Source organism: Seriola dumerili, unplaced genomic scaffold (genome assembly GCF_002260705.1).
Source record: "Seriola dumerili isolate Sdu_G_001 unplaced genomic scaffold, Sdu_1.0 BDQW01000088.1, whole genome shotgun sequence".
Classification (NCBI taxonomy): Eukaryota; Metazoa; Chordata; class Actinopteri; order Carangiformes; family Carangidae; genus Seriola; species Seriola dumerili.
This window is the reverse complement of record NW_019174343.1, coordinates 6,772,617-6,790,765: the sequence shown is the minus strand read 5'-3', so window position 1 is coordinate 6,790,765 and position 18,149 is coordinate 6,772,617. Positions and strand designations below refer to the sequence as shown.

The 18,149-nt window shown below is 41.5% G+C and overlaps 1 protein-coding gene across 4 annotated transcripts in view; it reads right to left on the bottom strand.

The window, feature by feature from the left end:
• The window catches only part of frmd4b (FERM domain containing 4B), a 41,565-nt gene extending 23,819 nt beyond the window's left edge, over window positions 1–17,746 (bottom strand). For all 4 annotated transcript variants that reach the window (XM_022744843.1, XM_022744841.1, XM_022744842.1 and 1 more), the window contains exon 1: window positions 17,652–17,746. The gene's annotated coding sequence lies outside the window, so the exon portion shown is untranslated. The remainder of the gene's footprint in view (window positions 1–17,651) is intronic.
• Between the last annotated feature and the right edge of the window lie 403 nt (window positions 17,747–18,149).

Sequence of the window (18,149 nt, the reverse complement as noted above, 5' to 3'; positions counted from 1 at the left end):
AACGCCATACCCACTTCTTCTACTGTATGTCCAAGTATGAGCTGCATAGCAGGGACTTTTAAAAGATTTTTAAAGCTCAATATCTCCAGTGGTGGCAGAAGAGACAAGAATCTTCACTGACCAAAATAAGAAAAAAGTGAACTAACCTCAATGAAAACCAGACCTCTAAGTGATTTGCATTGATGGGAAAAATGTCAGAGCCTGTTAATTACATACAGTAAATTCCATAGTTAAATCAGGGATTAATCACTATAGTAACACTCTGACGAATTGTTGAGGCTGTTCAGGGAACAATCGTTCCAAGTGCCTATCTCTCAATGCTGCATTGTTGTTAGCCAGTGACATCAAAACACAGAGAAATGGACAAAGGCCTTTAGTCTGATTTCAAGCTCACACACAATGAATTTTAGATTCACTTTCTCAAAAGTGAAACTGACTCAAAATCCCTCATCTCCCTGTCTTTTCTCCCTATGTCAATGCATAACCAGTTTCAAAAGAGTTCGTAAAACATCAAATGTACTGTAAAAACACAGCGTAGCCTCATACAGTGCTGTAGTTTATTCACAAATGCTTCACTTCCTCCACACCACTAAGAAAGTGGTGCTAAATGTTTTAAAGACAGTTTTATCCGGACAGAAGCTGCTCTCATCCTGCTGAAGTGAGGACCTGAGCTTCAGAGTGAGGTCTTCCATGATAAAAAAAAGAGAGGTCACAGCTGTGTCACGGAGGTCATCCCCCTGCAGCCCTGTCATTACAGGCAGGGGGCCTCATGGTGCTCTCTTCACACGACCTTCAGCCGCTGACCTGCTCAGGCTGAGCTGGGCCCACCCTGCAGCTTTGATCAGGTCTACAACCCACCACTTCACCCGCTTAACCCCAGGTGACCACAAGCTGGGCTGAGTAGTTATAGGATGCACAGTGGTGGAAATAAACTAATTACATTCACTTAAATGATGTACTTAAGTACATTTTTAGGTATGCTACTCTATCCTTCTACTCTGCCACATTTCAGATGGAAATATTGCACTATTTTCTCCAACAAGTGTATGTAAAAGATATTGCCACTAGTCACTTTTCAGATCAAGATTTATTAAATAACATATCATCAGTTTGTACAATCAGCTCCACCCCAACCAACTACAACATTAAAACATTCCTTACATGATAAATAATAAAGTTCCACTAATATATTAATATACAGGGGCAATTTACCATAATGACTTTACTTTTACTTTTAAGTAAATGTTCTGAATACTTTTTCCACCCATGTAGACAGCTCATGTGATTCTGAGTGGAAAAAACAGCTTTCTGGTAAATTGCCTAAAAAATAAAAGGGACCTGATACTTGTGTTATTCTGAGAACAAGAAACTCACAAGGTTGTTTCAATAGTGTCAGGTGTTGTGTGCACTTTCAAAAGATGTCAAAGACGGAAATTTGTGTTGGCTGCCATGAGTGAGAATATTGTAATCTGAATGAAACTGAGTACATTGCTTTACTCATTGCAGAATAGGTGAGGAAACTGTTATGTAAAAATTTCCTGAAACAGTGAGTGCTAAATTCCATCTAACTCTGAATTTGTTTTCACATGGCAGTATGCTGGGAAAAAGGAAAAAAAAAAAAAGATGACACAATCTATTTCAAGTTTACGCGGAGAACACGAGAGGAAGACTTGTTAACCATACAGCCCGCGCTCAGGTGTTCCAGCAACAATGCATTTCAAAGCCTACTTTGAAAGTTCTCCTCTTCAGCCAGACAGTGAGATCAAACAGCTGGTCATGCTGCTTTCTAATGACTGCCATATGTGCTGGGAGAGAGACCCTTGTTAAAAAACAGGCTTTATAACTCACCGAGAGGCAGCCTGCGCCTCCTCACAGTCATACAAATAAACACAAGCATACGCTAATGAGCCAAATGAGAAAAAGTACTGACTCACTTCACTCACAGGAAAACTGAAACAAGATCACAGGTAATATAAGGCATAAAAATTCAATCAAAGAAATCCTCCTGGCAACAAGTAATTTATCACATGTGCTGTCAAGAAAGCAATAAATAAAACTCCTTTATAAATAAATTATTTCTGCACCCACTGGTCAAGGATCTGTCGTACCTGGTAGCATTTTCCAATCCTCAACCAGGCTTCTAAGAAGCGTCTGCATGGCATCAGCCCACGGTTGTACCACCTCCTCAGGGTCTGATGTGCCAGGCTCCAGACGAGCTGGCTGCCCGATGCCACCAGGTCTTCCATTCCTCGTATGATGCGCACAGCCATGGCTGAGAGCCTTTTCTACTTTTCTCCTGCTGACACCTCACAGATTCAGCAGCAGGAAAAAGAGATGATCTGCAAACCACTTTGTTTTGCTACAGAGCAACAAGCTGAAAGGAGCATCTACACTCCAGCACACACACACACAGTCTACTATGTCTCCCCAGCTGATGTAATGTCAGTGAGAGTCGGCGCTCTGGAGAGGCTGGAGCAGAGCAGCGTGCCTCAGGCTTGGTCCTGGGCCCCGGTCCAAAACACTGCCTCATAGAGTGCAGGGGAGGGCAAGACAGATCCATGAGGCCCCTTGCTGCAGAGGCTCCAACTCCCCTCCACATAAACACACTTGTATACAAATCCAATGCACACAGAAACAAACTCCAGCTGGGCACTCAACCTCTGAATACTTTGAAGTATAATGGTGAAAATGTTTTGTTTAGCAGATTTTTTTTTCCTCCTCTGTAAAATAAATATCACAAAATAAAGTTGCACCAAAATATGTAGAGTTAAGCTAAGGCCAATGACTTCATATTTTATTTTACTGTTTAATTTCAGCATGTATTTCACTTTCATTGTCTGAAAAAGGGTGTGGGAATGGTCTGACACTTTGTCTGTGATGTGGGAGCAATTTCCTGAGGAGACCAGACATCCCCACCCATTATATTCTGCAGGAACACTAAAAATAATTGCTCCTGTTTGGATCAGCAGGGATGGTAGAACTGACAGGGCAAAAACTAAAAGTGAAACTGCTTGGAAAAAAAAAACATTCAGAAAGGCTTTGATGTTACAATGGAGAGTTAAAGGCGCCTGTGACTCACTACCAGACGTCTTCCATTGCACAGCTGCAATTAATATGAACATGTCGCACACAGGCCTTACACCTGATTCAGATAAACAAGACAAAAAAACAAAAGCAAAGCAGAGGAACAGATGAGATGGAGCAGCTCTCAGCAGCGACGTGCTGCAGTTCATCTGGAAACAATATCTGGCTGTTTGTTTACGTGACCCTAGTTTCCAAGAAAGCTTAAGTGTCCACAGTCAATATGGTGCTGTTTCATTGAACATGATCAGCGTAATTGCCTCAGAGCAGGCATACTGTGACCTCTGCAACTGCAGTAATAACACACAGGAAGGGTTTGGACCAATATTACAAGACACATTACTGACAATTTCCTACTAATAATTCCCAAAAACATAACAAGCAGAGTAAATAAATGTTTTATTGATGACAGTGGCAAACAGATACAGTCAGCTCCCAGTTATAGAGATGTCCCAGTGTACTAAGTCACCCTGTATTACATGAACAAATAACAAACACAAGTGCTCATCTTATCAGTCGTGCATGTAATTGCCTGCAGCGAGTGCAGTTGCACTGCATGTTACTTTAAGTGTAAATCCTCTCCCAAGCGTAGCCTATATGTTGGAAATGAACATATCAATTACTGGACCTATACAGGCAGTGAACTGGCTATACTAAGCAGTGGCAAGCAGCCGTGACATTGGGCTTTTACAGAAACAAACAGATCCATGTTCTGTGCTTTTAAAGCAATAGCTCAGCATTTTAGGATTTCCACTTAGTATCTTTTTTTCCACCAGTCACATAAATAGATCAATACCACTTTCACGCCTGTAGCCTACAATAAATATAAAGCCTAGCCTGACTGTACGACTTTCCAGAGACTTTGTTGTTACCACAACTTGTTATTTCTGCATTTCAGTTTTTGTACAAACAAACAACACATAGCGTCATGATAAGTGAGCTTTAGAGGTGCTGGGAGGTGGATTTGGTTTGTTCGGACAGAGCCAGGCTAGCTAGCTTTGCGTTTCCCCGCTGCTTCCAGGTTATAGGCCTATGCTAAGCTAACTAATCAGCTGCTGGATGAAGCTTCATATTTACCATACAGACATCAGAGTTGTGTCAATCTTCTCAACTAAATCTGGGAAAACATGTAAGGAACACAACTGGAAATAAATACCAGGCTCTGTCAGCAGTGAATTTCCCAATATGCTCTTTTTTCAACTACAACCACAACTGGAACCACATTCAAATATACGAACAATAATGTATAGACTGATAAAATAATGACACAGCAAATTTCTCTCCTGTCAGACTATTGATGCTAATCAAGCTTTGCCTGAATCTGATAGATCCATTTCTGGAGGGCAGGATTTCTGAAGATACACGCACTGCAACCAGCTAACCATGATAAACATGCACAGACGTGCAAGGCCACAGCTGCCTGAAGCGACAGCAGGCAAGACAGCCAAACATATGGTGGACACAAGCCGCTAGTGATCACACACATGATCGCCACGTGTGTAAAGGAGAGCAGCGTGTTCTGGTCCACATAATGTTAATATGTGGCCTACGGGGCTTCGGATGCATCTGCAGCACATATTTCAGATGACTTTTCTAGAAGCAGTTGCCAATATGTTAAACAAGTTGCAACAGGGCAGATCCCTGTGGTAGAATCAAGAAAAGGTTAGTCCATTTAGGAAGGAATAAGCAAATAACATTCTATATGCACAGAAAATCTACTTTTATTAAAAGATCACAAGACTACAAAATAAATCAAATGACTTAAAACAGTCTGTTCAGTGCAGCCAGTAGGCAGTAGTTGTTATTTTTCAGTGCAAGAACATGCAGGCATTGTGTCTACTGAGAGCACACACATATGTGTAAGGAATGCCTGCAGGCTACAGATAATCCCAGTTGATTTCCACACTCCATACTGGGAGTTTGGTGGGGTGAAGATGCAGGAAGAGTCGACGGCCTCAGCCATAATCAATCTGTGGGAGTCAGAGAGGGTGTCCCGGGGGGAAAGTGGGAATTAACTGTCTGCACTAACTTTGAGAGACATACATCAAGCAGCCTATCTGATCCTCAAGTTGTCCGTTTCACAAGTGCCCATATCTCAGTAGTCCACTGATATATTGTAGGCTATGTATAATATATGTGTATCATTAACATGTATACCTAATCATTACCTGATTTTTTTGGCCAATTGGCGCCAGTGGAACAAGCTGCAAACAAATCTGACACATTAGCATCTCATGCAGCTGATATGCTTAACATGTTAGCAAACAATTGCTTATTTGCACATATTCAATATTCAATTTTCTTTTAGTCTTCTATTTCCACCAGCTCTTATTGGAAATATCTAGCTCTTTAGCAGCTAAATGCTACACTGTGTTCACTGGCTAGTCGCTAGCTTTGGTTGTCCGGTGTTCGGCATGTATGACAGTGGGTTTTGGAAATGATGTCTGGAAATTATGCTGATGAGAGTGATGAGAGAGAAGATGCCATAATGCTCCATAAAGCTGAGGGGAACTGCAGACTGAAATGAAAGTGAAAATTCTCTGCTCATAACTACAAGTGACCCCATTCACACCACACACAAGGTCATGTGATCTAATGTTAATATAAAAAATATTGATCATAGCAGCTTTAAACTTTGTCTATCAAATAATCAAATCAATAACCTCACAATGAGGATTCTTTCTGGTTAACTCATGGTCTACATTACTGTTGTCTACTAATCTCCACCTCTCCCCGTCTCCAGCCTGGCACCAAACACCATGACCTCAGACCACGGTCCGTAACCCTCTCTGATGTCACTCTAGTGTCGCTCCATTTCTCTACACAAGTCATGTGCTGCACACAAGACTGTGCTCACTTACAGGCTCACTCTTTTCAAGCTGTTATTATGCTTTCTCCCCTTAGGCAGAGTACAATCAATTGTTGTGGAAGTGCAGCGGTGGCTGACATATTTAATGTTCATGCTGCAATTCCTCTTTACAGCCAGCAGATGGGGAAATCGAGTAGCACACAACCCTGGGGGACCAAAAGATAAAATACGTTTAGTAGTGGAAATTGTGTGGTAAATTATGTTCTCTGGAGGGGTTTCCTATTACCTTTATGCCAATGTCATGCCCTTTTTCCTAATATAAGGGCCTCATTCACTTGTGATGCCTGGATTGAAAGTTTAATAAGAATACAGACTGACATGCTGCTCTGTTCAGTCCCAGAAGTTCAGCATTAATAGGCCTGAATCTGTTGAGAATACAAGACAGGGCATGAAGGGGGCAGCCGCGTAGCCAAGATCATCACAGTTCCCTGTCCCCGGGCTCATTTCAACATGGGATGGCAATTACCGTGTACAGTAAGTGGTAGATTAATTGTCTAAAAGGGGAAGGCCTCCGAGTGAATGTAACAGAGCCTGAGCAGGGCAGGCAAACAGCTGTCATCCACACGGGCCTACAGCTGACGAGCTATGCCACATACTGTGACTGCAGCTGACGCACTGAATGGAAGACTCTCTATGCAGAATGTCTGACACACTGCACAACACACACACATATGCAGGATGGTTAACTTCCATTGATAATGTCCTTGCCTCACAGGACCCTGTCCGCACACTTCCTGACCGTCACTTGTTGTTAGAAATGGAGCAGGTGGTCCCAACTGTCAGAAATCATGACACTTCACAGGAGGAAGATTTGTAGTCATACATCATACATGAATAGATCAAGTTCATAAAACATGAAAGAGGGCCATCTCTGGTCATGCATAGACTATAATCCATCTTTTAATGGGCTTTGCTACTGCAAGTCTGACATATGAGTATCCTGAAAATGAAATATCATGTATTCTAGCTTATCTTTGTGTTGTTTATTCTCCCCTAGATACACTGCTGGCTTGTCTTTCATTTCCAGCTGAAAATAACAACAAAGGGAACTCCAATTTTATAAAGATGTGTCTACCCTAAGGATTCAGATTTGAAAACCATGCCAGTAAGTGAGAGGTTGCCATTATCCGTCATGACTGAAATTGTCACTGCATCTATTTAAGAAACCACAAGACATCTTAATTACAGCCAATTAACACCATGTGATAAAGCTCCATCAGGCAAATGAATGGAGAGACAGAAAAGCTTTTTGTGTGTTTTTAGGCGGTACAGTCAAACCCGGCTTTGTGTGGCCAGGCAGGGGGTAGAGAAAGAAAAGAAGGCAGGGAAAGAGGCGAGGGCCTCAGGCTTGATGCTGCCACCATCCACCCATCGGCTTGCTGTTTGTGTCTGGGGATTTGGGGCCAGCTTCTCTTGCTGTATGGGACGGGGCTTAGGGTCACACCAGAGGCCACAGGCCATGACAAACCATGCGTGTGTATAACCCAGATGCTATGAAGAGGAGGAGGTCAGACAGGGGGAAGCGTGTGGGAGGCAGAGGCCGCAGTGTCAGCCAGCAGCCTCACACTGTCTGCTGCAACAAAATATTCCCCCGAGGGACTGTGGGTTCCTAGATTTGCCTCGACATTTCGTACAAGGACCATAAAGCGCTTGTGTCATTAGTTTTCAATATCATAGCCAAGTGATGGAAAATATGAATGGTCACTGTGGACATCGCCACAGGGGTCCGAATGAAACAAAGAGAAAGCAATGTAGATGACGCAAAGGAGGGGGAGGGGAGGAGACACTACAACTGAGGGGCTGTAATGAGCCTTGAGGCAAAGGAGGGGGAGCAATTATAGCAAGGAGAAAAAAAAATTCAGAATCATTTTAAACGGTTTGGCTTCTGAGACATAGCCTATAAAACTTGATATAATTAATATAAATATGATATTAAAATTTCTGGGAAAAAAGAATAAATATGAAGAGGGTTCCAGATCTAAAATTGAGAAGCCAGATATATTTTAAAAAGCATCCACATTATAATGTTTTATGACTTTAGATTATGACTTTAAATTATCTGTATGCAATAAACCCTCACAGTTCACCAACAGTTCACTGTGGATGTTGACAGCACAAAGCTGTTTTCATTCAGAGCCACACTGGGAAATATTGACTGTCCTTGTTCTGTAAATGCACATGAATAACAGGCTGTGTTGGAAAAAAATAAATGAATTAAGACAATCATCTGTTCAGTTTCCATCCATAATTGCGAATGATGCTCGGGGGAGAGTGTGTGGAGAACCAGGAAAAGGTCACAGTTCCTATGAACCATCTTAAAACAGTAGTTTAAGAGCCACACAGCCAAAATCAAGCCTTAACTTTTAGCTAATACTAATGCTAAAAACAAAGGATATTCCTTTTTTTGCTTCACCATAAAGTTGTAACATCCTATTAGTGGATCTCCACTTTGACATGTTGGCGTCTGAATTTAGATCTGGCAGCTATAATCTATATTAACCTGATTTAATTTGATACATGAAATTGTGCCCTTAACACATTTAGAGCCATGAACTCTAAAAACCCCTGCCAGGGTTGTAGCTCCCTTCAGTTAAACCAATACATTTACATACTGTATAGACACACTGAAATGTCTAAATCCATTTTGCGGCTAGTCTGCAATTAGGCTTCCGGCAGCTGATATCTGCATTTAGATGATGTACAGTAATGAGACCCTCTGGCTTATCACTCTCATTCCAATTTACTAACTAGATAATCAGATCAGTTACATGGCCTTATCTGAGCAGACAACACATGCCTGAAAAAAATCACAACTGATCCATATGATGCTGAAAACTCTGCGAGCTAACATGCTGCACAGGCACACAGCAGAACCTGTGTGGCTCAAATAGACATCACAGAGCGAGTGGTCTCAGGGGAATATTGCCACTGTCCTGTCAGAATCCAACCACCAACATGGCAGAAAACCTCTATTTTTGTCCTGCCGTTTAAATACAAAAGCTCCCAATGGGCTGAAAGCTCTCAAAGGTTCCAGCTCTGTCAGAGCGATTTCAAGAGGTGCTGTGATTTGAAGGGAGGGTGAGTTCACTGAGAGTCAAATGGGGATTTATAAGTAGGTAGAGCTTGTAGAGCAAAGAGCCTCAAAACTGGGCATCTGTTCCTGCTTTACTGCTGCTGTGTCTAATTCATACTTTCACTGTTTAACCCATCGAATATTCTGAAACAGCTGCTGGAGAACACGTCTCGTCGCTTTGCAATATTTTATTGGTTAGAAAAGACATAACGGGAACAAATTAAGGTTTTAACTGTACAAATATTCTCAGAGTTGCTGTGGAAACAGAAGAAAGAAAAATCTCACCGACTGACCTCAAATAGCAAAACCAAAGTAAAGTAACAGACAAAGATCCAGCACAAGAGGAAAGGGAGGGAGATGAAGCAGCAACTGAAAAAATATTAGGTCAAATGAATATATGTAGAATGAAAGGTTTGGCTTGCAAAGATGGACCAAAAGAGAATTAACACCTGATGCCGCAGATCCCCTCAGCTCTGCAGCATTTTAGAATTTCTCAGCTCATTGTTTTGGTTTTAAGGTCCACAACTTGAATGTTTTTGGTTCACTCTCACAGCTCTCATGAACTTCATTTCATTTCGCAGCAGGCTGCTGTTTTCAGCAACAACAAAAAAAAACCCACTTTAGGAGCACCAAATGGCAAAAAATAAAATCTTTGGACTTTGTCAGAAAGAAAGTTGCAACTAGAGAGTTAAAAGTGGACAATCTATAGCAGCAAAAGAGCCAGACCATTTTGTCAGGGGTTGGTGGAGACCAAAACTGAGCTAAAAGGAAAGTGAATATTGAAACACAACTTGTGTCTGCTGAATGTGTAGGCAACTGCTTGCTAACATTGTTGTGTGTTCGCCATATCTGTAATAAACAAGGCCACATCTGCTCTGTACAGTGTTTTCACTTATCTCAACAGTTCAGATTTCAAGAATGTACAAATTAGTAGCATCAGCTGAAAACAAAAACTACTGAAAGTAAAATATTTCATTTAATTTTCTGCTATATGTTATCTAATTACTGACTTACTACTATTCTGATATAAGTGACAGCTACAATAGTTTGAGGCTGTCTTAATCCAGATCAGTTTCCCACATGCACTGTAAAAGCTTTGTCTGGGTGGAGTTAGTATTACCAAGGGATGCATGACATTTCATTATGGCCAACCACACCGATCATCAGTCATCTGGACAGTTAAATAAATTACAAGGGGTTCGATGGTAATCAAGGGACATGCCACATAATGTCAAACACAGCGATAAAGGTTTAACAGCTTCATCTGGCCTCATCTCAGTTTGAGCTCAATCACAATAAATTTACGTAGCAACTAAAATGAATATTACTGATTTCCGCAACACTCTAAACTCCTCTAAACCGTGATTATAATTTGTGATGTGACCTAAAGTGATACTCAGCTGTATATTTCCAATATGAATTAATCTACTGATTACTCTTTTTGATTAAAAAGTAAGAAGTTTCCCATGGCCCAAAGTAACTACTGAAATTACCAATTTTGTCCAAAACCCAGATACATTCAATTTACAATTAAATAAAACTGAAAAAACTAGCAAACACGTGAGAAGATAGAACCATAACCATTTGGAAATTTGCTTGAGAAATGATTAAATTAATTTATCAGTTCATCAATTAATAAACTCATTCTTTTATTCATGTATTTGCCCACTTGCTAACACCACCATTCATTTCCCCCAGTCTAACCCAACACTGCCTTCCCCAGGGGATACAGTATTATCCCTCCTCCCAGTGAGCTTGACACCTGTTACAGCCGTGCCCTGCACTCCATCTCCATATCAGCTTTCTGCCAGGCCACAGTATCACCACACACTGTCCTGACATCATTAATTTCTACCATCTGACTATAACTGAAGGAGCTAATGTTGCAGATGGACACCACAACACGTCTTCGTCTTGAGAGAGCACGCTTTTGTACATGTGACAAATCCAGCTATTGTATCCTGCTGTTACAATGGAGTACAGTAGAGTAGGGGGATGGGTGTACACACACTCATACAGGACAACCCATGTGTTTCAAAAAGGAGGTAGCCAAGCCTCTCAGCAACACAATGCAACTTTGAAAAGACCTCTAGATCAAAGACAGCTTTTTCAATAAAATTACAGGGTTTCCTCTAACGTGGTTTCCTCGCCATTGTATCACCGCACACCTACATCTTCCCTGCATGTTACTGCTAACATGCGGCCTCTCTCTCTCTCCACGGCTCGCTGTCCCTGTCACTGGGCTCAGCCTGGCCTGTCTGAGTGGACCAGCGGGGTGCTCGGTTTCGGTCCACGGGGCAGGTGATAATGACTTCCCTTGCCCCCCCCCCGCCCCCCTCTCCTCCTTATCCCTAGCTGCAGTGGTGAAGGTGACTGCAGCTGGATGATTTCTTTCTTTCTAAACTGAAGGGGATAGGAGTTGGAGGGCGAGTGGCGTCTGGGATCTAGTGAATGTGTGTGTGTGTGAGTATCGGTCTAGGTGGGGGTGTTGGTTTCCAGTATTAACCCAGTAAAAGAGGAAGCTCACATAACACTCCATTAATGATGAATGCTAAGCTCTGTGTGAGCACCTCCATCTCCATTGTCTAACACACTGCACTGTAATGGCTCTGAAACTATAAAACCACTGACAATAAAAGCAAACTAAATTAACTCATTGACACAAGGTTTGAAAAAAGAAATAATCTAGCACAGCAACTGAACAGGAAATTACTTTGGGGGAGGGGGGGGCACTCAGATCATCACATATTCTCAGAAGTCTCTAGCGTGTCTCTTTACTGTGCTTCCATCCCCTCTGGCACTGAATGTGTGAAACACTCACATGGGGTTTTAACCGTTGCGCACTATCGATCACAGTGGATCCAAGGCCGTGGGGTACGTCTGCTGTAGAAGCAGGGTTGTTGTTTTTTTTGTTTGTTTTTTTTCAAACTCGACATCATGTATCTCTCTATTTGTGCCTGAGAGGGTAATAATAGCAGCTCAGTCGCTCCCCCTCCTTTACCTTACACACACTCACAGTGCAGGGAGTCTCATTCTGGTCATTACCATTCTGGCTTTCAAATATGCCCTTTACATCATCACCTCACAGCTTTTCCTAATGTGTGTGTGTGTATGTGAGAGAGAGAGAGAGGGAGAGAGAGAGAGTGTGTATGTGATCTGTGTATTTGAGAGGGAAATGGGAAGAAATGGAGAGTGATCACAAGAGAGGGATGGATAGATGGAGAGAGGCACATAAGCAGCATAATTAGGGAGGACCCCCCCACCACCACCCCCAACAACTCATTCTCTCCAAAACCTACTAGGCAGGCCGACAGCACTACAGACAGAGGGAAAGGTGGTAGAGGGCTTTGCTTTGTTGTTATTTTCATTTTCTCAGCCTCACAGCAATTACATCCCAGTCTGAGAGACACATGAGGAGGGGGAGGAGGCAAACACAAACACTCTGTTCTAGAGTGTAACACTACATAGATCTGTTGGGTTCAAGGCCTCCTCTACTGCCGCAGGTTGTGGATGGTCCCACCAGGAGGAAGGTGCTCCCTGCTACATCTCACCTGCTCACCTGTGCAGTAGCATACCATGTTAGGATTTTTTTGAGAGCTGGATAGACAAACAGATCTAGATACATTTCCAAAAACAAACAAACAAACAAACAACAAAAAAAAACAAAAAAAAGCATTTATGTTTTTGTTCCTTAAACACTCCTGTTTTTCTAACCTCATACACTGTAGCTGTAACATTTCAAAACATGTAACAGGAGATTCAAGGGTTCAGTGTGCTTCAAACAAACACCTATAAAAGGCAAATGCCATTACAGCGAGGACTGAGATGTGATGAATGAGGACAAAACAAAGGCAGAAATTTGGTCAGTCTCTCCTTAAAGCCATTCATAGTGTTGCACTTGGTTATACACACAAAAAATGGCAGAAGTAGTTGTATGAAAAATTAAATAGGAAGTCTAAGAGTTCAGCTCCTGTATACCCTCTCACCTCTGCACACCTGGCAAATGGCCTGGGTAGGCATTGTTTGGGCAACTGTCCTTGTTGGAAAGTTACAAAAGTTGCATTCCAATATCTATGTTTGAAGAACTGAGGCTGTTACAATGAAGATGGCTGGTGTATAAAACATGAGAAAGTAGTGAATGTCACAATATCCGAGAGCTGAAGGGGACGACTTTAGATGTTTTGTTTTGTCTGATCAACGGTTAAAAATTGTTTTGTTTTTTTAATTACTGTAATGTCAGGCAGCTAATGCTCACATTGTAGAAGCTGGATCCATCAAATATTTTGCATTTGTGCTTGAAAATTGGCTTCGACTTGATAAATCAATTATCAAAATAGCAGATAGCAAATACATTTTCTGTCAATTAACTTATCACATCATCGACTAATTGTTGCAGCTCGAAACTGTCCATCTGCTGATTTCTGGGGCTTGTTATAACCTTGGTTTCTTTTATTGTTTTTTCTGCAAACATTCTGTCCATAAGACAAATGAGTATCTCCTACATCACTTACTATTTGAATTTAAACTGTTAATTCATTAGTATCCAAAAAACTACTACTTTACTCCCATAAAGGTTTCCCAGCACAAGAATATGTATTATACATCATATTAACTTTTTCTCACTTAACTCTGATATCCACCACCTTGCCAACTTTTTAGCTGTTATCTCTGCTGTTAAGCAACGTGACCTTTAACCCATAACAGTCTCAGATTCATGGGAATTTGACGACTAGATGCATAACTTAATGCGTTACATTGTTTTTTTTAAAGATGTACCATCACTTTCTAGGCAGACTGAACCATATGACATACTGATGAGTAAGAATCAGAATATGTTGCAGGACTAGATTTGTAGTCTACAAATATCAGTGTGATGAAGTTTTCTTTCTCCTGGAACAACAACCGGAGGTTCTGGTTTTACTTTGGCTCTGTACTAAGGTGTCACAGGCTAAACTACAATGCGCAATCCTCCTTCTTTATGAATAATGATTTTACCATATTTTGTTTGAAATATTGTTTATAAAATAACATACTGTATGTTTTGTTGAAAATCATTTGAAAGACAGTATCTGAATTGTTACACTTGACTGAGATCACTGTTTGGCTTTAGTTGCTCTGTAATGTTATTGCAACAATTAATTTACTTAACTCAAATACATGCATCATGTTGTGTCACTATCAAAGCAAAACATGACTGCTACATATTAACATCAGCAGAAATGAAGATTACTACTGGAGAGCGAAACATAAGTTAACCCATAGTTTATTATTTGCTTTCTGTCCAGATTCTTATTAAAACAGTTGTCTTCACGATGGGAAAATGATGATGTATCAGCGATTGGCTGTTTCATCTAATTTGTATATGTTGTTGTACTGGTTTAAATCATGCACTGTTGGAATTGTGATTAATTTCCCACTAAAAATCCCCCGAGACCGGGGGCTTTTACTCTGAAGTGCGTGGGTCAATAGCCACTGAAACACATGGGTAACCTATGAATCCATACTTGTGTTCATTCTTTAAATAATTCATAAGGAGGTGAGTTTGAGCGCTGCATTTTGAGAGGAATTTGTCCATGAGCTGGCAAGTGTCTGTTGTTAAACAGATTGGGGCTTTTTTTTTTTTTTATGCAGTCTCTTTCATCTAAATGACATGGAAACTTACTCCCAGAGGAGTTCCCAGCCAGCTGAGAGTCACTCTCCAGGGCTGATCTTAGTGTTTTCTGTTTTATTCTGAAGGGAAATAAACAAGAGAACATTATACATAAACATATTACAGGACCGAATCCCTCAGAAATCAAACAAAAGACAACCATATTTCTTTCTCCCATCAAACTCTTTGCATGTGGTATTTTTTGTATACAAGAATCGTAAATTTGGAAACACACAATGAACGCTGGATGTTTCACAATGTCTATGGTTTGCATGTGAAACTAAGGTCTAGACTCTTTGTTTTACTAAGGATGTCCTGTTCGAGGGCACAAAGCAGACGTGAAACAAGGAAAAGAGATGTAGCGTCTGTACACTGCTGAGCTGGTTCACAGCCAATGAGGAACAGATTCCTGTTGACACAACTTTCAGTGTGAACCATGTGTTCAGTGATTGTGTTACCAAAGGCAGTAGATGCACTCAGGACATCTACAGCAAACATAGCAGGACTATGCACATAGATTTGTGATAAACCTTTTTTTTCCCAAAATCATTTTCACTAAATAAGCACGCACCCTCTTCACTCTGATGTGCCCTCTGGACTGGGGATCTGAATTGATTTCCACTGTAAAGCCTATAGATTACTGTTGACCCACAAACGCATCAACTAGAAAACACTCCAGTGTCTGACCCTGAATTAGGCCTCCAGCAGAAAGCCTGTTTACATTTATGAAAGTGCTAATCCACAACATCCAAGTTTTTTTTTTTTCCAATTGTGACAACAGCTAAGTGCCCTCTGCTCTGCTGTTTGTTTTGCTTTGCACTTAGATATCACCTGCCCATCAAAGAGTGATGTGACATCTTTTTGCTTAGATAATATTCAAATTAAAGTGAAACTATCAAACTTTTGAGAGAATACATAACACATTCTTCTTCTTAGAGATGAGTTTATAAGCTATAAAACACACTATTTATCAGTGTTATACACTTAGCATTTAGCTAAAACGCTAACAGTAGTTTAGCATTTAGCAGTGGCTGCTGTTCAGCTAAAGTTGCTTTAAAGGGACACTCCGCCACACTCCAGAGCTATGTGAAAAATCATTCATTGATATTATATTGTAGAGTTTTTAGTGCTCATGCGGTCAGGACTTCTCCACCCCTGCTGCATTAGGGCCTGACTGTTAGAGGTTGTCTCTTGTGAGTTGTCCAACCTCATGGAGGTGCAATATTAAACCACTGGAGCACCTTTAAGTAACGTTTTTTTGTGATGTCTGTCTCTCCTCTGCTTTGATTCTGAACAAACTGCAAACTTTCTTCCCATGAAATAACCAACTACACACCAAAAGGAAGAGCTTTCAGGTAGATCTTTTTTTTTTAAATAAATAAATGAATATTAACTCATAATGTTGACCATAAATCAAACCAGCATGTGAAAAACACATTGATTTAACTCCCAAGGATTTCTATTTACATTCTCCCCTGTCACACGCCAGACTTTGACCGAGACTTTGATCTGTCTGTTGTCAGGAACCAGTCTGGCAGGGAGCTTGTTTTCAAGCAGAAGTGTTGAATTATATGAACCTGCTTGACAACAGTATCACATGGCTTAACTGACAAATGCTCTCTTTCAAATCAGAGGGTGTTATTATGAAGACGTGGGAAAAAAAGAGAAAAATGCTGATGAGCAATTTCTTAACACAAAACAGGGGTTTGGATGAGAGGTGGTGGGAACGCATCATCAGCTAAGGTCGCACCCCTCAGGTGGAGTGGATGTGGTGTTTACCCTTTCAAAAACTGCCTTGTGTATATGGATAAGGCTGTTAATGGGCCCTGATTGGCAAATGCCTCCTATCTGTGCCGAGCAGCGGCGTTGGAATATTCTGTGACGGTTAATAGCTTTATTGAATCAGAAGCGCTGACCCCATTAAAAGCAGCTGAACATCCTAGACTAGAGTCAACACAAAGCAGCGCTGCCTTTGCACTTTGTTTCTGTGTGTGTGTCAGAAAGAGAGAAAGAGAAAGAGGCAGCACATGTTGCTCTCATGAGGCACAAACTCAGTACAGTCGCCCATACAAACCAGTGCTGTGCCTTTGTTCTGTATCACTCGCACACCTCCTGTCACTGGGCTTCCTCATGCCAGGCCTGCTGCGTGTCACAACAAATGAATGACACTGAGGAAGAACGTGTCAGACCACATTACTTTTTTTTTATACAGCTTATATTTTGGAGCTCTGTTTATGCTGTTTTTGCTCCTGTTTCTCATGGTGTGTGGTGACACAAGACCCTTACAGGATATCACATGCCTGCCATGCCTGCCTCCCCATTGTTTGTTTGGTCCAGGAAACAGGATATTCACACACAGGATAGCAGGCCAGCTGACCACAGAGCCAGAAGGAAAGAAGTCATTTTTACTTTTAAAAAGAAAGTACAAAAATACAGACTCTTATTTCTCCCATCCTCTCAGATCAAGGTGCGTTACAGGTAATCACTGAAGTACCCGCTCATCCCTCTCCTCTCAGTGTGTTCAAACTGTCTAAAACACCATGAACGACTCCAGCAGGCTACACCTTTCTGACCAGCAGGACACTTATGTTGACATGTCAACGCCTCAACATCTAGCTGACATTCAGTCAGCAGAAATCAGGTCAGATATATAGGCTGTAGGTGAGTTTAAGGAAGGGTGGGATTCATTTATCCTCAAATCAACACTGATGTAATGAATAATCACAGAGGACTTGTTTCTCCACAGGAGTTTTGTATAGCCTAAATATAGAGCAAAAAGTCTACGATACGTGTTTTAAAGTGCCAAATAAGAGCAATGTCTGCAAGTTATTGACAATGCAAGATAACAAAACGAAGCGTGTGACCGCCAGAAAACGCTGTTACAGGTGATCACACAACTACATGTTGTTTTACTGTTAAAAAGAAAAAGAAACCAGCTCTTATACGCTCTGTTTGTACACGGATGAAACGATTCTCACCTTGTGTCTTTTGTTGTGGTCTGACTGCTCGCACTTATTGTCTGTCCGCAGCGCGCCTCAGCCGGCACCCGTCAGTCAAATACATCCACCTCTCTCCCAACGAGACGAGACTCTCAGAATAAAGATGTTCTGTCGGGATGAATGAAGAGTTGGTTCTGCAGGGTTCATCAGAGATGAGGAGTCAAGGAAGGAAAGCTGCAGCCTGTTCGGCATAATAACCTGGTCTCCCACACTCCGCGCAGTCGGTCCCATCCAGCCACACTCCCCGCCTCCTCTCCGCTACCTTCCACACATTCAGGACGGGACAGATGAATTTCCCTCTGCTGCTGCCTGTTGGCCAATGGAGGAGCGCTCTCTGCTGCAGAAACACACCACTGCTCGGCCGAGATCACATCAAATAGGATATGGATTAGCTGGTTGGAAATTTGTATACACAAATATTCAAATGCAAATATGTGTATGGTCTTGCCTGAGCCGTCTAATGTGCTCGTCACAGAT